At 29.5% G+C, this 27550-nt stretch overlaps 1 protein-coding gene across 1 annotated transcript in view; it reads left to right on the forward strand.

The window, feature by feature from the left end:
• Positions 1-2015: 2015 nt before the first annotated feature.
• Positions 2016-27550, forward strand: part of LOC129984013 (chaoptin-like) — a 389983-nt gene continuing 364448 nt past the window's right edge. Inside the window, exon 1 of the mRNA XM_056093761.1 lies at positions 2016-2278. The gene's annotated coding sequence lies outside the window, so the exon portion shown is untranslated. The remainder of the gene's footprint in view (positions 2279-27550) is intronic.

Here is a 27550-nt window from a genome sequence, read left to right on the forward strand (position 1 = left end):
CTTTTTGCTCCGTTCTATATAATCGAAACTAAAAGCGTTAAATGATATAATAAAAAATATTTAAGTATGCAAATATGTGTATGAGAAATTTTTATGAGCATATTATGTAGTAATTAATCTACTTGATAAATGAATACTGAGAATATTAGTACGATTACATATAGATACATTTCTTTCAAATTTTTAAAAAATGATAATCATAATTTCAAAATGGTGCTGTTCATTGTTTCTTATCAATTGTTGTTTTTAATAATTGTTTTTGTTTAATTTTGTTGACAATTGTTTTTTAGTAACAATTTTTTTTATAACGAATTGTGAAATGTTTTTATTAGTGGAGTCGTTAAGCATACCACAAAATGTTGATTAATTATTCAGGTTTATTAGATTTATTAAAAGGTCAAATCTAATTACACTCGTTCAAACAAATAGTAAGAATTATGCAAAAAACTGCAAGTTGTTTCGAATTGCGCGCAAGTTGAATTGTATCAAATGTAACAATCTGATAACACTTAATCTTTTATTTATGATTATACCGAAAAGAATAACTCATCACAAATGCAGGTGTCCCTAAAAAATGGAGCAAATTTTCATTTCCCCAATTATTGCATTTAGTCATATACTTCCTACTACAAAGTTTCATTAAATAAGATACCTAATTGTATGAAAACACTGACTTTTGTGATGACTAATGCTCTTTTAATAACCTTTCATGAATGTATTTATGCATATTATACCGGAAACTTACGCCGAAAGATATATATTCTTACTACTGCAAAAGATTTTTATAAGGTAAAAAAGTATTTTAAAATGATAAATAAGGTATCAGATGCTTAATACTCAATTAAACTACATTAATAGCTCTGAAATGCATCAAATCTATAATTACATATCATTTAAGTTCAAAAGTGGTAAATAGGCTTACTACTGAGATATAAGGTTTTTGTGGCAACATTAAGTTGCAATTTTAACCAATGAAAAATTTCAGACATCAAAAACCACTGCGTTGTGTTCCTTATGTCTACAATATATTTATATTTAACTATCATATTTAGAAATTGGAGTACAACTTAAAAATAAAGAAAAAAAATTAAAAATCTGATTAAAGTTATTAATATTCTAATAATTAAGGTTTCATTTCATTTGAAGATGATCTAGATCTATATAATTTCTAGATCTATATAATTTTCTATTCTAACAAGTTAAAAAGTAAACCATAACAACGAAAAATGATGAATAAAAAATTGAAAAATAATGAAAATAAATTATGTTAAATAATAAAAATAAATAATGATAAATAATGAAAAAATAATGAATTAACGGTAATTTTTAAAATCGATATAAAAAAACTATATTTTTTTGCTATTTTTCATCTCATTTTATATTCTTTACTTATTAAAAAATTATTTTTTAAAATCAGAAATAAATTACATGTAAATCCTTATCACTTGCACTTTTGATCTGCAAATTTCAATATTACACTTGCTCATATGATACCGCAAACAAAATTACCACTGCACTTTTGTTTTTACTTTGTTTCGAATGTGTTTAATGAAAAAAATCAACCATCCATCAATAATCAAGAAATCTTCTTTTTTATCTTTTCATTCCTTCATTTTTTTAATAGTCTAAAATACCACTCCAGCCAATAGACTTCTATATGATATTATTAACCTTTTCCTCTTGACAAATCGTTTAATAAAAACACAAACATATCCCATCAACGTTGAAACTTGTCGCCAAGTTTCTTCCCAAACGGATAAATAAAATAAACGGAAGAATTTTAATATGTGCGACCGTGTCACCCGAGTTTTCTTGTGCAATTACTCGCCCGGCTTGAGTAATAGTAGATCGACAGAGCAACAAACACCACACATAAAAAATAGAAAAAAAAATTTAGCGCCGTCGACCCCCCTTTCGTTTTCGCGCGCCTGCGCGGCGCAGAAGATCCCACTCCTGACATGCCCCCTTTTAAGACTTCGTCGACGAATGGCGTTCAGTGCGCGCCGGCACTTTCGATGTCTAGGTTGTGTGGTTGATGCTACAACAGAAGAAACCGAAAACATGATTTCGGAATCACTTGGCAGTTGCTGCCGTCGCGCGTTCTAAAAATGAGTCGTCGCAGGTGTTAATTTAACTGCAGACTGGTGTTTGTGATTGTACAGCATATATACAAAGATACTTTTTTTATATTGTCGTTGAGAGACTTGCAGTTTTTGATTTCTCTTTTTTTATTTGTTCTTTGGACTGATAACTTTTCTAAGTTTCCAGCATCATTAGGGTAAGTACAAGTTTTTTTTTTTTAACATTTATTGTCTTTCACCATCTTTTTTAAAAATTTTATTTATTAAGGGGGAAGGATATGTTTTTAAAAAATTTTTTACTTTGGTTCCGGTGTTCGAATTGTTATCGAAAATAACTTAAGTATTATTTATTTAAAAACTGAACTTCTTTTGTGTTTAATCTTTTCAGAATTAAATCATTTCCCAGTTATTAATCAATAAAGTTGATAAATATCTATGCAAATTTTAATTATTTGCTTTCGGTTTTGAATAATCAATAAAAATCATCCAAAACTTCGCTGAAAAAAAAATCCTAAATTCTACAATTTACATAATATTTGACTTTAATACATTACATTTTTTTATATAACATCAGCCAATTAATTTTATGTGATATGCAAAATCAAAATTTTACTATGCACTCACAATTCATGTTCTGAGTCAGAGAACATACAATAACTGCTGCTTCATATCCCTGTGATGAGAGTAAATTTTTCGGAAAATATGTCTATCACAATTTAAGTGTCTTCAGAATTTTCTATAGTTCTTACAAATTTGAAAATTGTAATTTTCTACACCATTTTTTATTTAGTAAAAAATTATGTTTACTTCTCAATTTATACATTACTTTCTAAATATTAGTGATACAATTATCCAAATCTCTCCCCCTCTTTTTTTGGATTAGCCAAAATTCCATTTCGGGGGTTGGAGTAAGAAAGGTTATCAAGGCTAAGAAACAAAGGTTTAGGTTTATTGATCTAAGAAATAACAGGAAAAGATTTTTAAATTGAGAATAATAAAAATTCACTGAATCGAAATAATGTATAAAATAACAAGACTATTTGCTGGTTTAAGAAGTGTAGATTATGTTCCAAATTTATAAATGAATAACTTTAATGAATTTTTGTCTCTTATTCGAATATTCATAATAAGGTTTAATAATGCATAATTACTAACTTCGATATATTTGAGATATTAGAGAAAGAAAAAAAATTAGCAATTATAATTTATCAGACTGTATCAGCAACAGCTCTGGTTGCTATCTTTTTTCCAAAAATTGAATGAAATTTAGTAAGTAATTAAAATCTATTAATAATGGTTGACAAAAACATATCTTATTGATAACTTGGAAATATATTTAAAAAAATTAATTATTTTTAATCTCAAACAAACCCTAAGGAGAAATGTAGGCCTATCATTAAAAAAAAACATAAAATATTTCATAATTTAATTTTATCATACTTTTCCGTTAGTAAAAATAAGAAAAATTCGATATATAACAATAAGATTAAGCAACATTCTATTTTACAAATACTACGTTACCGAGAATTGAATAACACAATTTCAGTACCAGAAGCATATCCATTTATTTATTCGTTTTTTAAAAAAACAGGACTAAAATAATGTTAAGGAAAATTAAGGAAAAATTAGAAAATATTTTTTGACTTTTTCCCCCCAAACTGTTGATGTATAGAACGAACTGTTGCTGTATTACAACGACCTTTGTTGCTGAAATAATTTTAAGAACCAAAATCTTCGATTCGTTAAATACTTTATTAACTATTTAAGTTTGGATATAACAGCCTCGTATTATCATTTATAAATCTTATTTCTTTCAAATTTTTAAAGTAAAGTCCGTTTTACTGAAGCTGTTCATTGATCCATAAAGATTATTATTTTGGGGCCTATAAAAGTCCCTGAAAAGCGTATTTTAAAAGCATTTTTTTATTAATAAAAGCATTTTTCTTCAACCATAGGCGAAGAAGAATATGAAAATAATTGTATAAGGCAATAATATGTTATAATCTTAATTCCATTATTTCTTATAAAGTTGGTGGAAATAGAATTTAAATTATTTTTGCTATTGAAATTGATGAACTTGAAACTAATATCCTCTAGAAGATGTGCCAGATTTAAGGGAGACACTCAAATAGTTTTGTATTTGATTAGTAATGGACGATATTGCATTTAATAGACGATATTTATAGTCTAGATTACTGTTCTGCAAAATCTCAAAGTATCTCCTTATATTCAAAATCTAGAAGAGAAACAGGAAGAAGAAACACATCCTTTTTAAGTTAATAAAATCTAAAATCTATTATTTCTTTTGTACATGCGCCGAGTTTACTTTTGCTAATCAGAGTTAATAATAACTCATCTCTTAACAAATGTATGAAGATTTTATTTCGAACAAGGTAATACTTCCAATGGGGGTGGTTATAGATTTGCAGAAAACAGGATTATATATATATAAAGAGAAAGAGATGTGTATAACGCTTTGCTTATGTTATCTTGTGAACAGAATAACTAGAGTAATTTTGTTTGGATTTTAACTGGCTTGGAACATGTTAGTAATGTAAAAATCTCTGACGAGTTTGTAAATGACCCATCTAACTCAAAGGAGGTGAAAATGGGAGAGGGGATTCTCCTTTTGCTATAACTTTCTTAATATTGAAGATAGAAAAATAAAACAAACTAGCCAAATTAGCGCCTCATTAAGTCGAACAGCTTTTGTATTTAAAGTTTTTCAATATCTTAAAAGTTAGGGGCTGAGAAGTGATTTTCAAGCCCTAATTTTGTCTCTTTCTAACATCAAACATTTATGTTTTCAGATAGTAAATAAGATGCGAAGTTATTTATCTATCTTTGCCTTCCAGCTTGCCAAGATGAATTTTTGTAAGATTGACAACTCTGAAATGGCATGCTACAGTTTTCAAACAGAAACTTAAAATTCAATAAAATTTCAAGTTTCCAAAATACTGAATTAGGCAGATTCGAAAAGTGCATATGATCAGATGTTAAAATAGTCGAGAGAATTCTTTCTAAATAAAGAAATAAAATGTTATTTGGCGGAATTCAGGAAGGTTTATTTAAAGATATTAAAGGCTTTAGTTTTTGAAGAGCATTCAACTTTACAGCTTTCAAACTCTACGAATAAGTGAGTGGTTATGGTCAGAAGATATTTGCTTAACAATTTTTTTTGAAAGCCAGTTCCACCCCGATTCCTCAAAGTTTTCCAATCTGATTCATACTCACACTATATTGAACCAACGAATTAAAAATCCCAGAAAAAGTTGGCTTACTGTTACATCTCATTAATATTGCAGAACATATTGCTTAATTTCGTTAACCGATGGTGACTCTACATAAAAAAAAAATGGACAAGTTATGAAAAAATACTTGCAGCTAATTTAATTTGACATTTTGATTAAGAATACTTTAAAAGAAGAAGGTAATATTTAAAGGCATGAAGTTAGAAAATAATACAGTAATAAACGCAGTTTGAAGATATTGCTTTTGAAAGATTCCCTTTATTAAATATACACAGTTAATATTCAGATAAATATCTTAACTTAAAAGCATGAAATTTGTCAAAAGCGTTTTTATTGATTGAAAAATATAATTACATAAAAACAAATTTCAATTCTGTGCTAATATTTAACTGTGAATATAATTTTATTGACCATAATAAACTCGATGATTTGGATATCTTCAAATTTTACATTTTGGAAGTAGAATAAAATTTCATTTCTTTATCAGGTCATTGTAAAATTTACATAATAAAAAAGCTTTATAAACAAATTCATAAAGAAATTTGTTGGGAGATTCAGTCTGTTCGTCTGGTCTTCACGAATTTGTCTTTACAACTTGCGATTTAACTTAATATTTTATATTTAAATTTAATCAAAAACAATAGATTATGATATAGATTTGAAACCATTAAATAGTTATGTATAATATAGAAATAAACTTCATAGCTGATAATATAGATTTGAAATCATTAAATAGTTATGTATAATATAGTAATAAACTTCATAGCTGCATTAAGTGTCCACTAAAGTTTAATCTGAGAATCTTATAACCTAATTCCTACTTCAATCATTCTATTACTTTTCAATTTTTAAATGTAAGAAAATGTATACAATAACATAAAAATATTCTGGAATTGTCATTGACATTGATATATTTAAAAATCTTTTAATATCATTGTTCCTAAAGCAATTTAGATAACCTTATTTGGTTTAAATCTTGAAATTAGATTAGAATTTGATAACCTAATATCCATTTCCATCATTCTATAACTTTTCTTTTCAGTTTTTAAATCTAAGGAAAGATATGAATCAATATAAGTAAAATTCTAAAGTTGTCATTGGCATTGATATATTTAGAAAACTTCTAATATCATTGTTCCTAAAGCAATTCTAGATAATCTTATTTTGTTTAAATCTTGAAGTTGGGTTGTCGTTCCGATTTAGACGTATTGAGACATTCCTCATATATTTTATAATTTCAAGAACGAGACAATTTTAATGGTTCTTAGAAGAGTGATCATTAAACTTAGAAGTCATTAATTTGAAGTAACAATTGTCTAGAATAAAAGACAGCGCAATGGTTAAGTTCACTGTATTATATCCTAAAAAAGAAGTTTATTGTCTAAAAGTCGAAATAAAGTTCGCAATATTTTCTTGAGTAATTTAAAACTGAAATATAACAACTTCCTAGAATTTCTCTGATAAATATAAAGAAAAGTCCTTAAATATAATCTACTTGGAGTATTAGGAGTTATACGAGGTTTCTTCTGTACCTAGTGAAAATGTAATATATAAATGTTGATTTCAACATCATTTTGCTGGTATGTTTTTGGTTCTGAGAATAGTTATGAAGTCTAGACTGTAAAGCTGACAAATTGATAGAAATGTTTAAATTGCAATAAAATATCTTCAATTGTTATAATAGTTATGAAAAATCTTGAAAAGTATTAAAACTACGTGATTGTTCAGAAATAACTGCTTAATAGAGTAAAAATTGAAATATTTTCCGAGAAGATCCAATTAGTAACCAATAAAAACTAGTGAGTTGGTTGGTTGATTTGGGTTTTTTGACACAAGAGCCATTCTTGGCCATATTGCGCCATACTCATGGTAAAAGGTAGAGCATTGTTGATGTTTGGAACTTCGTATAAAATTATGTTTGTATGTGTAAACTAATATAAAATAGCTAAAACAGATGAAGACGAAATATGACATCTTTGTTTTAAAATAACAATTAAAAATGGAAATTTTTAAAATTAAATATATGGTAAAAGGTGTATAGCAATTAAAAATTTAAAAATGTTTGGATGGTAATTCTTTCCCAGCAATTCTGGGAGAGTTGCATTTGATGGACGAAAAAAATGGTGGCGATGGGAGTCAAAAGCTGGGCATTCAGTCAAAATATGACTAATTGTCAATTCAGTGTAGCATGAGGAGCACATAGGTGCCCTTTCACCGAAAAGTAGGTACTTGTGGGTAGGGATTGCAATACCGGTATACTGGGATACCGAATACCGGTATTTTGAACCATTTCTACAATTTTGTAATACCGGTATTCACAAGTTTAAATACCGGTTTTTCGGTATTTACTAGAATTTTTTAAATTGTCTCCACTATATGTTTAGGTATCGCGAACATAACAATATAGTATACTTTTTTGTTTTTCTGTCTCCCTAACAAGCGAAATTAATTAGCTAATTAATGGCTTAATTAATTGCTTAAATTTAAATTAGCGAAAAATGGATTATCCCTGAAAGAAAATATTGTATCCATAACGACTGATGGAGCAACAATATAAAAAAAGTTGGAAAGTTGATTGGTGCAAATCAGCAGTTGTGCTATTGACATGGAATTCAATGAGGAGTAATAGATATATTATACCAAAAATATAAAGAACAGAAGAATCCAAATACTGTGGATATAGACACTTCGGATTCCAAATTTGAAAAGAGTAAGAGTGAGAGTGATATTGACAATGAAGATAATGGCAATGTAATTGTTGAAGAACATATTGCTAATGAGGATGAAATAGTAACCTATCAAGAATTGCTTCCTACGATTTATAAAGTTCGAAAAATTGTTAAAATATTTAAACGTTCCCCTATAAAAAGTATATATTATTAAAATATATACTAACTGAAATTAAAACAGAATATATGTTAATATTAGATTCTAAAACACGTTGGAACAGTTTACTCCTAATGATGGAACGATTTTTGAAACTGAGAAATCCAATCCAAAAAGCAATAATCGACTTAAACCTGTAAATTAATTTTTCAGATAGTGAATTCGACTTAATATCCAGAACTATATCAGCTCTAATTCCAATAAAACTGACTATTGAGGCATTATGTCGGAGAGATTCTAATTTATTAACAGCTAATGCAACAATAAATTTCTTGTTGCAGTCAATGAAAGAACAGCACACATTAGTATCTGAAGAATTATATATTACATTGAAAAATCGCACAGAAGAAAGGTATACCGAAATAGAAAATGTCTTATGATATTTACATAATTCTAATGATTTTAAAAATGAAAATGAAAAGAAGAAAAGAAAAGAACCAATTCAAATCTGATTAAGTTAGTTAAGTTAGAGTAAAGTTTCTTAAAAATTTTTCCCCACAAACCTATCCACATACAAAATTCGGTTTAATTATCGAAGATTATGATGTCACTACTGTCGATAGTGAAAAGGAATTGTCTCTTGAACAAAAATTAGAATTAGCGATAAATAAAAAAAATTCAACGAACCAAAATACAATACAGAAATTAGCTATATCCAAAACCATCCGACTAGAAATCGATTTATTTGAAGATGAGGGATTTAGAGGTAAATACTTGGAAAAAGTATATCGCGTATTGCTAACAGTACTACCAACTAGCGTAGATGCGAAAGAGCGTTTTCGACAGCTGGTAATTTTTACACAAAATTACTTTTCAGGCTTAATGACAGTACAAGTGATGCATTATGTTTTTTTAGATCACATTTCAAAAATTTGTAATAGTACCACAAACTGAATAGTGATATTTACACTTTTTTTGTGATTTAAATAAATAAGATTCTTTACTTTTTTGTGATTATATACTGTTATAATTTATAAGTTGCAAATTAATTTTTGTGATATTTACACTCACTAACAAGATTGGCAAATAAAAAAAAGAAACACCTGTGTTTTCTTTCTTTTTCTAAAATTTCTAATACCGGTATTAAAACCGGTATCCCGGTATTAAGATTTAAAAAATACCGAATACCGGTATTGAAATTTTGGTCCGGTATTGCAATCCCTACTTGTGGATAATCCGAGTATGTCCAATACGTAGGCAAAAAAACTAGTGGGAGTGGTCTCTACAAAATTTTCTCGCATAATCTCAAATACATTTCTCATGCCAGAGAATGCCAAGCATGGCATTAGCATTACAATAGTTATATTAACGCCAAAAGTTAAAAATTCATAACATTTTTACTGAATCCATCCTGTCATCCTTGACGAGTTATTTGGCGATTAATCTTTGGTAGGCCTTTAATAGCATCTGAAAATCGAATTTGGCTTTAGACACGCTTTTCCCAATCGATTGAAACAAAAATTTAACACAAAGCTGAACTCGTAGTTATAAAATTCCATACCAAATTTGGCATATTTAATTCATTACGTTTTTGAATCAATCGTGTTTACATGCTTCTGAAAGGACAAACCAATAGAGGTCAAATAACTGTTGGATTTGGCTCAAAATTTCACAGATGTCTACCTTACGGATGTTAAATCTGTGTATTGTATCTTATATATCTAGGTCTCTTCATTTTGTAGTTATTGAATTAATTTATATTCGAACAGCCGGACAGGCAACTTTTTATAAACGATTTTAGACAAAATTTGATAGAAATCTGCAAATTTGGTGTAAAGATCGTATACCAAATTTGAACCGTCTGCCTGAAAGAGTTTTTGAGTTATCTTTCTCACAGATAGATGGGCATTTTTCAGAAATATGTTTTTTGAACTTAAGGTAGTAAAAAAAGGAGGAGATTCGCCAAAATCTCGCCAATGTGGAGATTCGCCAAAATCTCGAGTTCGCATTTTTTGAGGATTACTATTATTATTACTTACTAAATACTTTACTTACTAATTAATATACTTTCGCGTATACTATGTATGCGAGAAATCTGTATACATAGTATACTATGTATATATAGTATACTATGTATACTTCTATATTATATATATATATATATATATATATATATATATATACACGAGAAAGTAAAAAAGATGTTAAATTAGAAAATAAGTTTTCTTATGAATAAACACAGCAATGTAAACTCCAAGAAATCGATACAACATTTATCTGCAACATATATCTTATATTGCATTCTGTTAAATTTGTTCACAATTAACCGCTCAGTACAATAATATGAAATGGATCATCTAATGCAAATGCCGTACTTTTCTAAAATAACTTATTCTCAAAAATTCATTTCCCTGATTCCGGTATAAAGTCTCCGCCATTTTTGTTTCAGAATTATAATGTGTGATCTTAAATTTAATAAATCAGATATCATTTCTACATCTAATTAAATTTAAAAGCATCGGGTCTTGCATACGCCCATGTTCGATCATGTTATTTACTTTCGAACATATGCAACAACCCTGTTCCTTAAAACATGATGTAAAATTTGTTAATGCTTTCTGCATTATTCAGAACACTTTTATAAAGAAACAGCTAAAAATGGAAACATTTATGAATTATACAAAAGAAGAAATTGTTTTATTTTTTATTTCATAGGCAGATAAGAGTTTTCGTCCCTTATCATTAAATTGGCATTTGCAGACATAGCGTTATTCAAAAACGTATCATCTCGCTGAGAAATCACTCTATTGCCCTAAATTGCAAATGGCGACATTTTAAAACATCTTCGAGTTATCAAATACTGTTTTGTTATGTATTTAATAAGATTTATATTGAACTTGTTAGCTAATATCATCAAGTGCGAATTTAGTTTAATTTTATTATATTAATGTCCCGTTTTAAAGCAATACTAAGGCTATTTTGGGACCGACCGCGTAATTTTAAACCGCGGTCAGATGACGAGGAAGACGCCTAAGATGTCATCTCCTTCTCCAGACTTCCACACCACCCCAGCTGGAAGACGTGTGATCCCAATGGATTTAAAGTGCATAAGACCCGCTTACACGACAGTTCTTTGGTGGAATGTGTCTCTTCACACTCTCCGATTCCGAAGCCGAGACTTTACTACCAGGCCACCGTGGCTGTCTTCTCAAGCGAGAGAGAAATATTTTTTATTTAAATTTCCTTTTTTGTTTAAAAAAATTACTGTTTTTAAAAGAAGAAATCAATTTAATGAAAAATACAGTTATAAGGTATTTATAAAATATTGATTTTCTAAAAATAAAACTAGTAAATTAGTATATAGTATTGAAAATAATAATTGAATTTCAGAATTACTTCATAAAAGTGAGAAAAATCTTGCTGGTATGTAATTCTTGAGTATTAATGATGATCTTCTTACTAATAAAGACTTATTTACCTCAATGCGATCCCCCCCGGGCACCTTGAAATGAGAAGCTTCCGGCATGATGGTTGGTTCTCACACCTTGAAGGATACACGAAAAGATAGGGGTCTGGCTCCTTTAATTGATGAAGGGACTTGCCTCCTAAGGATAGGATTTTACTGTGGCCGATGATGGCCCTAAGTATTCAAGCACAGTTCCCACCAGTGTTGCTGTTGCGGTGGTCTGGTCATCTAGTTTTATTTATCTGTTTGTCTTCGGGCGGGGCAGTGATATTACTTTCCTTAATGCGATTGATGGCATGCATTGTGCAAGTGTGATAATGCAGAATTCAAGCACAATATATATGTATATATATACACATGCACATGAAATTCAATGCCCATTGCATTATAGGAAGAACTTCATTTAATTTAAATAGTCTTTAATAGTTCTTCGGAGGAGTGACTGCCTTGAATATTAAATAGGAAATTATGATTCGAATTAGGTGCATTGGTTCACTAGTATTTCGAGAAACATACGTTCCAATTTTTTCCTTGTTCTACCCTTATTACGTTCTTTATTCGAAATGGAGTAAAAAAAATGATGTTATCGTGTTGACTTACTAATAAAAAGATTTTTTCCTTAATAGGGAAAGAAAAATATTGATCAAGGGCAAAAAAATTGCGAATTTTAGAGAGTAAAAAATACGACATATAATCGAAGATTTGCGTGTTTCATGGCGTTTAAACAAAGCACTTTATCATAACATCGGTGACAAAGGAATCGGGATTTTGATGAAACGACGCATAAATGTAAGTCACGTATAATTGAGAAACATATAAATGGTACTTTACTATATTTGTTTATTTTAGGATTTCTTTGTGTCACAGTTGAGATGTTTTATTCCATCTAATTTTTTTTATAATTCTTTTAAATATGTATAAAACGCTGAGAAAGATACATATACGGAATATACCTTTCCAAAACGAGTAAGATTTTTTTTAGTATAAACATTTCAGGTGTCCAAAAGTCAGCAAAATCTTTTCTTGGAATCTTCTACTTCTATAAATGTTATGAATCGGAAACGGAATAAGGCAAACAAATATTGTTTGTAATAATGGCACCGAAATAACGCGACTGTATCAAATTTTAAAAGCAAGTCTGCCACTTGATCCATCCACGAGCATGTTAGTTAAATAGCTAAAAAATAATACAAATGAAGTGAAGTATGGCATAGGATTTTATCCTCAGAAATGTGGTTTTGCGTTACATTTCAGAACAAATCCGTCATTTATTTTATCAATTATCAGCTTGTGCGTATATGTAAAGACGATAACTTGAAAGTAGAGCCAGCGAAATAAATGAAATTTTATTAGTAATTTTGATACTACAGTTGAAGATTTGATCTAGTTTAGGAAGCAATCAGACGACAAGAAGAAATTCAAAACACATATTCGACTCTCTTTACTGTAATACGAAATAAATACTAAGTACATAATAATTGCCAAATCAACAGAAATATAATTCTACGTCACATTTCAGATCAGATCCATCATTTTATTCACCAAAATTTTTTGTAAAGGGTGTAATTAGAAAATAGAACCAGCGAAATAACTGGAATTTGTTTAGCAATTTTGATACTACAGTTGAAGATTTGTATCCAGTTTAAGAGGCAATCGGTCGATGAGATGAGATGAGATGAGATTCCAAAATGCATATTCGGCTCTCTTTATTATAACAAGAACTAAATACAAAATGTGTTATCGTTACCAAGTCATCAGAAATGTAGTTCTGTGTCACATTTCAGATCAAATCCATCATTTAGTTTATCATTTATTAGCATTTCTGTGCACGCATTTGCAAACGCGATAACTAGAAAACAGAGCCAGCAAAATAAATGGAATTTTGTTAGTAATTTTGATTCTACAATTGACGATTTGTATCTAGTTTAGGAGGCAATCAGTCTATGAGAAGAGATTAAAAATGCATATTCGGCTTTCTTTATTGTGACACGAAATAAATGCAAAATACGTCATAGTTGCCAAATCATCAGAAATATAGTTCTACGTCACAATTCAGATCAGATCCGTCATTTTATTCACCAAAATTTTTTGTAAAGGGTGTAACTGGAAAATAGAACCAGCGAAATAACTGGAATTTGCTTAGTAATTTTGATACTACAGTTGAAGATTTGTATCCAGTTTAAGAGGCAATCAGTCGATGAGATGAGATGAGATTCAAAAATGTATATTCGGCTCTCTTTATTATAACAGGAACTAAATACAAAATGCCTCATAGTTACCAAGTCATCAGAAATGTAATTCTGTGTCACATTTCAGACCAAATCCATCATTTAGTTTACGATTTATTAGCGGTCTGTACACGCATTTGCAAAGGTGATAACTAGAAAACAGAGCCAGCAAAATAAATGGAATTTAAGTAATTTTGATTCTACAAGTGGCGATTTGTATCTAGTTTAGGAGGCAATCAGTCTATGAGAAGAGATTCAAAATGCATATTCGGCTCTCTTTACTGTGACACGAACTAAATGCAAATAACGTCATAATTGCCAAATCATCGGAAATGTAATTCTGCATCACATTTCAGATCAAATCCGTCATTTAGTTTACCATTTATAAGCCCGTTAGTATTTGTAAAATTGAAACAGAACCAACAAAATAAGCGGAATTTAGTTTTTTTAGTTCGTGAAATTTAGTAATTTTGATACAACAGTTGAAGATTTGAACCAGGTTAGGAGGCAATCAATCGATAAGAAATGATTTAAAATAAATATTTCTCCCTTTACTGAAACACGGACTAAACACAAAATGCGTCATAATTATCAAGTCACCATAAATGCAGTTCTCCGTCACATTTCAGATCAAATCCTTCATTTATTTTACCATTTATCAGCCTGTCTGTGTTTGTATTTGTAAAGGCGATAAATGGAAACAGAGGCAGCAAAATAAATGGAATTTGATTAGTTATTTTAATACTCGAAGATTTGATCCAGTTTTGGAAGCAATCAGGCGATAAGAAGAGATTCAAAACGCATATTTGGTTCTCTTTACTGTAATAACACGGACTAAATACAAAATGCGTCATAACAGTCAAGTTAAAAAAAATACAGAACTCTTCGACTGGCTTCACTTGAAATCATTCTATGTAATCTAAACATATGCGTACAAACAAGAACATAATTTCTCTATTTACTTAAAAGAAAAATCCAGTCAATTTTTACTGCGTACCCCAAAACACCAAGTAGAAGATTAAGCTGTTCGAAGTCGTCGACTCCCTTCTAGAGGTATACCCTTACTTTTTATGAACTTACTACCAGGTCAAATGAAATGTAAATGAGAATCCGTTGTTCTAGCTGTTTCGTTATTGCTGGTAAGCCGAGTATCGCTACTTGGTTACAAAAAAAGTAACCTTACTCCCGTTTGGAATATATTAAGCAACCCTACAAGTTGAAAGCAGAAAGGAACGGAAATCTGGCTTAGAAATAGACTTTGCACTTTTCCATGCTGCGTGTAGGCGGGCCGTAGGGGAATCAAAGTTCCAAAATGGAATGAAAACATTAAGCGTGAAATTGCTGCATGGCTCTCTTCATAGCTGAAGATCAAAATTTTGTCAAAAAATAAAAGATTTCAGAAGATATATTTTTTTTCATAAAAGGAAAGGTCTTAAGATTCCAAAAATTCATTTATTTTTGTTTATACAGCAATCGTTTCAACGCAATATTCTATGAATGTTTTATAAAATACTAATTAATATATTTGTTATCGTTACAAATGAAAATTTACTCCATGTCTTTTATAAATTTAAAAAAATAACTATTTAATTAATTATCAGCAAAAAAGTTAATCTCTTACAGGGCAACACAAGTATATGGATAAGAAGTGGTCTTACTCAATATACCATCCCTCATTTACCTTGGATGTATAATATTGGTTATGTGGACAGCATTTATAATGACGTACCTTCCATCAGATTAGTTGGTACATAAGATGACTATTTTAGAATCAACCACAATATATGTGTTAACATAGAACGACCTAGCAATTAATCGAGTCGTATATTATAATGGAGGCTTATTTTTATGAAAGCACTTCAACATGTGTGAAGTACTTATAGCAGTTAATATTATTTAAATTATAAAAAACAATTACGTGAATCGTAGCAAAAGTTAAAATCATCATATCAAATTAGCTACTGTCCGCTGAGTGATATAAAGATAAAACAAACGAACACAGAAACACGAGAATATTTTTAAAAGAATATGCATTATCATTTCATGTAAAAATATTTTCATATTAAATATTATAAAAAGTAAAGATTCTTATAACGTTTGAAACTTAATTTTTAGTTAAATTTAAGATTATTACTTGCATAAAGCAATTTATAAATTTCAGTATTCCATAAAAATTTACAAAGTGTATCAAGCGAATTTTGAAATTTGTGCTTTAAATTTTTTCATGATTTTCATTTAAAGAGTGGTTCTAAATTTAATAAAACATTCTGAGATAAACATCAAGATAAAAAAAAAGTTAACTAATTTAACTGATTTCTATAAGATTTTCAGTCAGTAGAAATGCAAAACTGAATATAAAATAATCTTTTCTCCATGTAAATTAATTCATGCGTTACTTTACTTTTGCTTCATAGCATTTGCAAACAAAATTAAAAGAAATAGATTCAGTATTTTGAATTTATATAATGTAGAAATTATTTATGAATTTTAACTTTTTTTTTTGTATAGATTTAACTTGTATCACTGTTCAGAAAAAGTTTAAATAGTAAAGACGAAAGAATTATATAAACAGGGGTGTTCTTAATAAAATTAGATTTAAAATATTGTATACTAATTTCATTTTTCAATATATTTTGTATAGAAGTTATCATTCAATATATTTTGTATAATAGATATATGTTCTTATTCAATATATTTTTATGAAATTAAATTTAACTTAAAAAATTCAGACAGCCATCTATGAGAATGAACAAAATTACATGAATCAAGTCTGGAACTTAGAAATTAAATTAGACATTATCTTGCTTTTGCAAATGCTACTTTGAATGTTCCTTATATTGAAAAAACGATTCCATTTATCATATATGAATTTGGACAAACAATTCTAGAATATCGATATAACTGTACATATCAGTCAGAAAAATTAATTAAGAATTAAAGAGAAAAAAAAAACAGGGGGGGATATAATATTAGATATATTCTGTTGCATTTATGTCAAGTACCATGAGAAAAAGAAGAAAAAAATGCTTATATTTTCACAATATTGGATTAATAAAATTAAATTAAAATTCAATATTCGAAACATTTTTTGAAAAAAAAAATCCAAGAAATATGCTGAAACTTTATTTCCCCAATAAATAAATAAACCAATATTCTCTTAATAAGGCAATGGAACTAACTATTTAAGGAATGATAGTTTACATTCGTCTGACATAACGTTTTTATACCTGTCTGATTGTTTGTTTTGCTACTTGACTGGACGTCTGAAATTAATAGCGGCGTGTCTGTTATCGAGTTCCATAAAAATGAAAACTTTTCACTGTCTTATGCTTCCTAAATCGTTAGAAAATATAAAATATAATTCCTTCAGAATTTGTGTGGTAATAAATCGAGATAAAATAATTGTTTTTCGATGAAAAACTGCGATATGGGATACTTGATCATCGGAAAAAGACAAAGATGAAAAATATTCGGAAGCAAGAACTTCGTTAAAAGTTTGATTAGATAACACAATATTTGAAAGCAGTCTTTAAACTACCAGTAAAAGACCGACAGTTAATTTTTTTTTAAAAAAAGGAAGATTTTTTTTTTTGAAAAGAACATTTGATCTTGAATTTTAAAAAATGGAAACACAGAAATTTGAAAAAATGAGTGCTAAATTTGCTGCGATTGATTACTTAGGAAGTTATAAACAACCATTTTTTTTTATTTGAAGCCTATGTACAAAATTGTTGCGCTATGAGTTCACACAAAAATTAAACATATAATCCAAATTGTTACCTTAAAGCATGTATTTACAAGAGTTTCTTTACAGCAATATTTGCCTAATATTACTCTATCGCAACCAGTTTGAGAGGATTAAGCCCGAATTTGGAGAACATTTTTGGACGAATTATAAAGGTGACCAAGTCATTCGAATATTTACTGAGGCTGTATTGTTTATGAGAAATGCCCGACTTTTTGAAAATTATGCGTACTGCTCATTTCAGTATCATGAGACGACCACTTTTCGACGATTCTATTTCACCAAGGTGTGAGAAGCGGAAGGATATCCATTTCAGTAATTCAGTCTATTATTAAAAGTAAATATATCCTCCTTTCAACTTTCCTCTGACCCTTATTTTGTCAATTTAAACCCACTCTAACGCATGCGCAAAAGCGCAGAGGGTTTTAGAATCCGTTGGCAAACAATAAATGGTTTTATATTGACGCTTCTAACTATATATTACTATTTATGTTAATTTATATTTGGGTACCCATGAAAGCAATAGGTTAGAAACACAATCATTTAAACAAATGGAATTTGGTGGCATTATTTTGGCATCAGAATTATAGATTTGTATCAAGTTTGGAACCTAACAAGTGGAAAGGAAAATATATAAAATATATACTATGCTCTCATGATTATTATGCTTTATTTTCTCTTTTACTAGACATCAATAGCTCTATAATAGTAAAAAAAATTCGGTCCTGGAGTCTGTCTTTTAAGTTTTTTAAATTGTAATTTAGTATAGTTATGCCCGTCTGTATAAGAACACGGTGATTCTAAACTCAACCGAATAAATACATGGAAATTGATATGCAGCCTTTTAAACAAATTGCAATTTAGACAAATTTTAAACAAATCGACAGTTTTAAATCAAACCTGTCGAAGGATTTACTTTTTGTTTCCACTCCATATGAACATAATAATTCAAAACTCTACTATCCAAACAAATGGAAATAAGTACACAAAAATTGTATGTAGTTGGTACAGTTATTTTAAAATCATTAACTTTAGGAATACTTATTGTCTTTTTATAAAACAACAACAAAAACACTAAATGAAATTTTTAAGCAAAATTTTCAGAATATATGGCAAAAAATGAGTTGAAATATTTAGAATATTTAAAGCGTGTGATTGCCTCCAAATTATTAATTAGCATAATTATAAACAAATAACTGATATAAAATAACAAAATATCTAGCACATGAATTGCAACCAAATGATTACATCAACGATTAAAACCAATAATTCCATTATTTATTAATTAATACTCCGGCAGTATTAATATTCCAGGTAGCGGGTTTGTAGCATCTTCTGGTAGAAAGATCATGGTTTTGAGACCTACTTTCAAGAAAGATCTGGTTTCTGTGTGAATCTGGTATCCATTAAATCTATCCTGATGTCAGTCGAACCATTTAATTAAGCTTGGAAACCTGTAGGATATGGTGGCGATCGATTATGACCGTTGTCACCTGACCACCATTCAAAATTAAGAAATTAAACAGCTTGATAAAACTTTTAATCTGGACAAAATTTAACAAAATTAAGCTATAACAAAATGATTTAACGTTTAAAATACAAGTATATAGATTATTATTTAGATAAATTTCTGAAATTACTTTAGCCACTTGCCATAAAAAATTTTCAGCAAAATAATTTGCTTGTAGAATATATAATATAACTAGTATTTAAGAATATGAAATATTAAAACTTTTATTATATTGCCAATCTTCAGTAAAAAAAAATATTAATGCTTTTTAAAAACACATTCTAAGTAGACGCAATCGTAGCTTCAATTGTGTGAAAATCCAAAATTTACGTAAAGATTTTTAAATGTATAAATAACTATCTTTTTTTCGGAATGTTTGCTAAAATTATATTCAAAACAGCTATTGACAATAAAGAAACTTTTCCATTTTGCCCACAAGTCAACAAAAATAAATTTGCACACAAAGTAATTTTTTTCCTAGAATTCCTTGCGAGAACAAAGTTAAAATGCATCAGTATATCATAAATAAATAAAACATCTTATTTTGGAATGTTGTTATTATCTTTCTAATCCGAAACATACGACTCTATCGCATTTTCTAACACAATCTAAGTAAAATTTCAATAAGAATGCTTAATAACATAATACCATGCATAATATTTCAAAGATTCTTACGAGATTTCTGAAAAATTTCCATCGACACTTCAGCATTACTTTCCACTGCATCCATTGAAAGCCATTAAGCATATAATGCACAGCAAAGAATAAAAGTCAAAATATCTTTTTATTCTATAAAATATCTATGCAAAACCACTGTGGTGAGATTACGGAAAATGCAAATGCATTACATTATTAATTCATGAAAAGATAAGGATACGGGGAAAATATATCAACAAAAAAATCTCATATAATAAAGAGTATGCCAAATATTTTCTTTCGATTATAAGATGCACTCCCAAAATATGCCGAAAAGATGTTTTTGGTGTATGAAATATTTTTGCAGCAGTCAGGGAAAAATAAATAAATGACTGCTGTGCTAACTCAGCACAGGCTTTGCTTAAACTTAGAAGAGAAAATGTCTTAAGAACGTTACGTGAAACGTCTAATGTATTTCCGGAGAAAAAAAAAATCCAGTAATATCGGAAAAAAATTTTTCGAGCAATATTGCAAATGCCATCATATTGCGGCATTCGTTCCTTCTTGAGGATTTGTTTAAAATCCATTTAAAGATTCTAAAAGATAAGCTCATTTAAAAAGAAGCTTACCGAAAAAGAATTGAATTTTCAAATGTATCAAGAAAATATGTAGCTTTTTGATCATCTTTTTTGGAGTCGCTGGAGAAAGGAGGAAAAATATAAATAAAATTACCGGATTGTGGAGTGTATGAAAATCCTGAAATAAAAAGGAATTATTCTACAGATTTATGCTTCTGACGATGGCGTTCAAAAGCAGTTTAGCTGCTTTGTCTTTAGTTTTGAACGTAATAAGAATTGAAAAGAAAGGGATAGATATATTAGTTTAGTATCGGAAAATGCCTGAGACATTTGGAAGTAATAGTTAGAAGATATGCAATTGTGAATGAAACTAAATTTGAGATATTTCGTCTGTTAAATTATATAGAAATTTAAAAATGCATTTCGAAATATCAACGGAAATGTTTTCTATTCTAATTTCCCAAATATTTCTATAATATGGCATAGGATATGTTTGTACAGCATTTTTTCTTTTTGAAGAGAACCGAATCTGCATTTTGAACCATTTTTTAAATGAACATGTCAACAATTTGATACTTAATTCTAGCCTCAATGCTGAAGTTCAAATTTCGTCTAGTTAATTTAATGTGTTTTTATATAATGTTAGCATGTACACTGATAAACAGATCAACAAACAGTCTACTAATTGGTCAATTTCTAAAATTCTGCTTTGCTGTGCTTTTGAAATTGCGCTTTGAATCCTCGGATTCAGAGACCAAATATTAGTAGATGGATTTGGATCAAAATTTCATATATTATTTAAAACCCCACGTATAAAAGATATTTGAATATATTACACAGCGAATTCTTATCAAATTAATTTATTTCTATTATATAATAAATTAACATGCAAATGTTTACACTAATTTGATTAGGACACTTTCTTCACATTCTGAGCTGAGTAAATCGCCTTTCCGTAAAAACTATACTTTGCTTTCATCCAGAAGTACAGTAGGATTAACAATATTAAAATTGGATTAAAAACTCCAAAAACAGGCGTTCCTTAAAATGTGATCTCCGATTCTCCGATAAAAATAATGAGTTTCATTTCTACTATAAATGTGCAAAGATTTCATTTTAAAGTTCTTATTCCGATTGTATAATTTCATTAAAAAATAACATTTCATAATATTTATCACCTACAGAATGTAGAATCTATATATTACTAATTTCGAATTCTACAATATTAGATTCAAGTCTAATTAATAATAACAGAAAATTGTTATACGATATCAAGAAATTACTTGTTAACGTACAAGAAATCTTTTCTTTGGAATCTCAAAATATATTAAAAAATATATACTCGTTTCCTATTAGCTAACATAAGTTTTTTGAAAATTGTAAAACTCCAATTAGAAAAGAATTGTTACAGTTTTAGTGACACATTTTTATCGCACTCATAGAACTGTAATATAATGATGTTTTCATATTCCACAATTGTGAACTACAACTTATTATAAAGTACGATTTCCATAACTTGTACATTTACAGCTATGTCAGTTATTTTGTTTATCTTCTTTTAACACTAGGTTTACTAAGGGGTCATTTTGACCCCGCTCAGAAAAATTTTTGTTATTTTTCTTCAAGAAAATTATTGCCGTATTTAATGAGAATATTTTAATTAACTTTTGCTTACTTTTATAAGACATATAATAGCAAATATTATCTTTTCGGAGGAATATATATAGTATACCTACTTTTACCGAAGGGATCATTTTGACCATTCGAATAAATATTGTTGAGAATACATACATTTATATTTAAATATGTAACGGCTTGATAGAGATATCTAGGCCTATAGCACACAGATATAGGTATAAATATAGAAATAAGTATGTGTTAGTAAGAATACATGCGAGTCAGTGTTTTGGTAGAAGATGATGGTAGAAGAATAGATGGTCTTGAAGATCTAGATCGCAAAATAAACACTTTTTTTGTAAATAAACACAGAGGAACTCCTTTTCATCACGCCACACCTTAACAAATATATTGAAAATATAAAAGCTTTTTCTACTTTAACTTCATAATAGATAGGTCAATTTATATTTTTTCTGATTAAATACCGAAAGGGTTACTCTGACCCCCTTGGTAGAAATAGGTATAGGCCAACTCATGGTAAACATAGTGTTAAAAAGTCTCTGCATCAGATTCTTGTTCTTTATTTATTGTAATAATGCAGGATGATGATTCTAATTTATGATTCATCCATATCCGATATGTTAGAACATACATTTTTATACTTGCAATCTTAATGGATAGCAATATTTTCAGCGCTCCGTTCTGAACAAAAGCAACCTGAAAATCTGAAAACAACTAAGCAAATAACATACATATGGACATGGTACTTCGTAACCGTATACGTCTCTCCCCCACCCCTGAATTTCGCATGTAATGAAATAGTATGTACAATTCTGCACTTCGAAATATAATAATGCTTATTATAATAATAAACTTGATATGCCTTTTCGATGTCTGCGGTTCCACCAAATAGACACAAAATTTGACACAAATCGACAATTTAGGCCAAAGCAATGCAAATCAAAATATTTTTATGTGAGCTTTTGTATCCTTATACATGCAGATATAATGATCAACAAATGGTGGAAATATAATAATAAACTGGATACGCATTTTAGATATCTTCCATTCCATCAATTGGACATAAAGTTTGACACAAATACCCGATTTGAGCCAGAGGAATGCAAATCAAAATATTTTTATGCGAGTTTTTGTGTCCCCATACACGCCAATATACAGATCAACAAATGGTGCTCTCTGTGACAGATTTCATTCAAATTTTAATATATATCTACACAACTAATGACAAATTTGTATATGAAATTTCATATATATAAATTATAATACACATGCATACGGACTTTGGTAGATTTCGTAATACTTTGGTAGAAATCCACAAGTTCCACAATCACAAAACGCTTGATGCTTTTTTCCCCTCAAAACACAAATTCTTTAAAAATTAACTTTTTATTCACTGTTTTCTTTTATATGATAGATGTGATTCGATGATAAAAGAGCTTTAAGAGTAAAAGTATTCTATGTTAAAAATTTCCGTTGTTATTGTTAAAGGGTATTTTGTATTAGAGCTTTGTAACAAAGGAAGACTTTAAGCTCACCCTGTAATTTAGAGACTCGATTGCCCTTTCTCTGAGCCTACAATGCAAACTAACATCAAATTAATGTTCAGAATTACGAATTGTTGCTCTAAAACTTAATCACTTCCCAAAAATGACTCCTCATTTCGACATTCATCTACAAGGTTACCTAAGTCAACCTAAGCCTCGACTTAATCCCCTTGCAAACATGGGCCCTTCCACCGAACATACAACCTGTAGATTCCAAATTCCTTCTAGCATTGCGATCCATTCTCATACCCTTTCGGTCGCGTGATTCGCCTTTAATTACCAACCCCCATCATCCCTCCCCTCGAAACCCTGCCTTTCAAAGACACGTGCACCTCAATTCATTTGTCAAAACCCAGAAAGTGGCGTGGGGGGGTGGCGGAAGGAAGAAAGTGTGACGTAAGTAAATATCCTTTAATAACGTTTTATGACTAGCTGAGTGAGGGAGTGCATTTGTCATTGGAGAAACGGTTCGCGCCTGTTGTTAAGTGAATTTGCACTCTCTTCTCTAGTAATCGCTTTCGCGGAACTCCGGAGTCATTTTTGGCTCGTTTTGAGGTTTTAATTACCCCAAGGTTGTAGCCTTTTCATAACACAGAGATGAATGGAAGTTCAGCAGTTGTCGGCGGAATTCGGGTCATGGAAGCGTAAATAAGATCATGTATTTGTTTCTTTCTTTCTTTTAAATTTAGTTTACGTATACAGTAAGACCACCCAGAATTCTTTTGTGGTTTAAAGCAGTTTCGTTTCACTACTGTTGCTTAAACCTTTCAATAGGATTGTTTTTTCTTCAAAATTAGGATTATTTAGAGCTCTAATGGGTCGAATAAAGTATAAATAGCTATATTATGCTAAAATAAACAAAAATTAACTATAGGTGTAATTAGTCTGCTGGGCCATATGTGTCCCAGTAAGTCTTTTTAAATGGGACACATTTGTCCCATTTGGGTTGAGGTGACTATATAAAATAAAGTGAACAGTTCAATCTCTAGATTTTATAATATTTCAAAACAATTTTATTGCAAGAAAATTTACCAATTACTTATCCAACATTATTCGTGACATTTCTATGTATGATACATTGCAAAACAGTTTTTGCAGATGCAACTTTCCTCATGGCACATACAGTTTTGGCTCGGGTTTCTTTATTATTAAGATGTAGTTAATAATTACACTAACATATGATAATGTAATCACAGAAAACCATTGTGACATGCACTTCAATAAATTCCACTCTTACTTATCTCTTTGGATGATTTTAAAATATCAGCTGGACATATATGTCCCGGTGGGGCCCAAAGCGTTAACTTCGGCAGTAGTGTTTTTATACAACAGCAATAGAATAGAATCGTAGAAAGAAATCGATTTACACCTAAATCGCTCAAAATTATTACTTCCATAACAATGCAATGATGAATGGAAGTTTGGCAAGTGTCGATGGAATTCGGGTTGTAAAAGTGTAAATAAGATCATGAACTTCTTTTTTTGATTTTGTTCACGTATGCAGTAAGATCCTCCTAAATGCTGTTGAGGTTCAAAGCGATTTTATTTTTCTCGCGTTTTTGTAACTTCGGCTGTAATGTTTTTATGCGGTAGCCCCATACATTTGACTTGGGCCCAAGATTTGTTTTTTATACAGTAGTATTAAATTTGACAAGTACTATATGCTTGGAATAGAATCCCAGAATCATGCCAAAATTACCTTTTCCATAACAATGCGATGATGAATGGAAGTTTAGCAGCTGTCGGTGGAATTTAGATCAAGGAAGTGTAAATATGATCATGTACGTTTAGTTACAGATTCTTTTCTAAAAACTTATGTTCGTTTCTGACAAAATTTGGCTGAATAGTTTCATGATTTAACATTAAAAAGACGAAAGCTATCAGTTTGACCGGATATTCAAACACTCTTTGTTTGCTGCTTTATTTCTCATTTGGTCATTTATTTTCCTGACTATCTATATAGCATATGTAGAATAAAGTTATTTGGTTTTTTTCATTATTATTGACGCTGTAAATGTGTATATCTTGTAAAATCAAATGTTCGCAAAAAAAAAAAAAAAAAAAAAAAAAAAAAAAAATTGTAGCCTATGTTGTGTTCCCGATTGTATTTTTAGATAATTCTGTATAGTTAGTCTTTTTTTTTTTGCAAGAATTTGAATATAAAAAGGGGACAGCAAACTTTGAAATAAGCAAAAATGGACGAAAACGTGCAATTTTATTTTTATTGTTTCATCACCAAAATATATATTTATATTGAACTAAAATAGTGTTATAAAATGTATTGTTCAATATAATAAATATTTGAAGGGTTAAGAAGAAATAAAGTACATCTTAATGACTTTTCTCAAAATGTTATAATTAGTTTTAAATATACTTGAAACGTTCCATGTGTCTTAATTTTTGAAGAAATTAAATGAAATTGATAATAAAGATTTCGATCAAGAATTAAAAGAAAATGGGGTATGCATTTTATGTTTAGAATTATTTTAGCTCCTTAAAAGTCAAATTTAGTTCAGAAAAACATAAAATTCTTTTAAAAATTCAGTAAGTGCGCATAAAATATTTCTAAGAAATTTGCATTTAATTGGAATTACAAAATCATACAATAGTTACAATACAATAGAATTACAATAGTTTTGTTCCAAATAAATTTACATTGGGTGATAAGAAAAAAAAATATTAGAAAAAAGTAAAAATTAAGACCCTTGGAACATTTTGAAATTTTTAAAAATGACATATCTTTTAATTTTTTTAAAAAAATAATATATTTCGTTTTAAAATGTTTTAAAAGAAATTTGACGTATTTATATTTTAATATATATGCATTAAAAATTTCATAACGCTGACTGAATAACTCACAAAAGTGTCTGTTGTTGTTGTTGTTTCTTATGGCACTTGCCATAGGCAAGCCCGCTGTTCGAAGACAGCGGATTTAAGCCTGGGGGAAGGGGGAAGCGCCTCTTGTTTCTATAGTAGCGCCATCTAGGGCCAAGAGAACGACTTAGCTACACACACGTCACAACCCTTTTTAAGGGGCGGACTTCATTCACGCATTTCATTCACAGATCGTAATTTAGACCTGAATCAGAGAACGATCACCCCTGATCCAGTACCTCCAGTGGTATTACTCTCGACATGGAGGACTTTGTGACCACGACAGATTTAACGGGCGTCAACCACCAAGCACGCGAGGAATCTTCGGCCGACGGGGTTCGAACTCGCAACCTAAGGGACGCGAATCCGACGCTCTACCAACCAGGCTATCCCGGCCACAAAAGTGTCTAATAGAGTCTACTGTCCCCTTAATAAGAAGGGATAAAAATGACATTTGGGAAACATTTTACCAGCCAAGCTTAATTCTTTTAACGTTCGAAACAATTTATTTTAGTTCGTGAATTTATTTTTTATTTCTTTTGATTACCGTCATCTGTTCTGAACTATATTTTCTCTGGTGATGTCAAAACATTAATGAGTAAAGAAATTTTTAAGCGTTGAAGAATCATATGAAGCCGATTCTTGTTTTGATGGAAAATCTCATTTATTTCAAATATTCCCAACTTCGGCGAATGAATGTCAATTTTTTCAGAGACTGCGCAAAACAATTCCCACTCCGATTCTAAAAAATATTATGACAAAACATCGATTTAAAATATATAAATTTCCAAGTGAAAGAAAAAAAAATCAAAGACAAAGTACTTCAGTAGCAAAAGCAGAGTACAGACAACTCTCTCTAAAGTTTAGTTTAATTATATTAACGTCTCGTTTTGAAGCAATACTAGGGCTATTTTGGGACGGATCTCGTAATTTTGAACCGCTGTCAGATGATGAGGACGACACCTGAGCTGCCAACACAAGAATTTTTGGGTGATGTAAAAAAGGTTGTTAAAATGACAGCACTCAGTTTCTATATGGTATAAATATATGCCGCCATTATAGGGTTAAAACAGTTTTTTGATTCATATAATTTATTTCATTGACTAATTTCAATGTACTTTTTTTATGCTGTTGTAATTTTATAAAAGTATGATGAAATTTCAATTTATGCTA

Source organism: Argiope bruennichi, chromosome 9 (genome assembly GCF_947563725.1).
Source record: "Argiope bruennichi chromosome 9, qqArgBrue1.1, whole genome shotgun sequence".
In the NCBI taxonomy this organism is placed as follows: domain Eukaryota; kingdom Metazoa; phylum Arthropoda; class Arachnida; order Araneae; family Araneidae; genus Argiope; species Argiope bruennichi.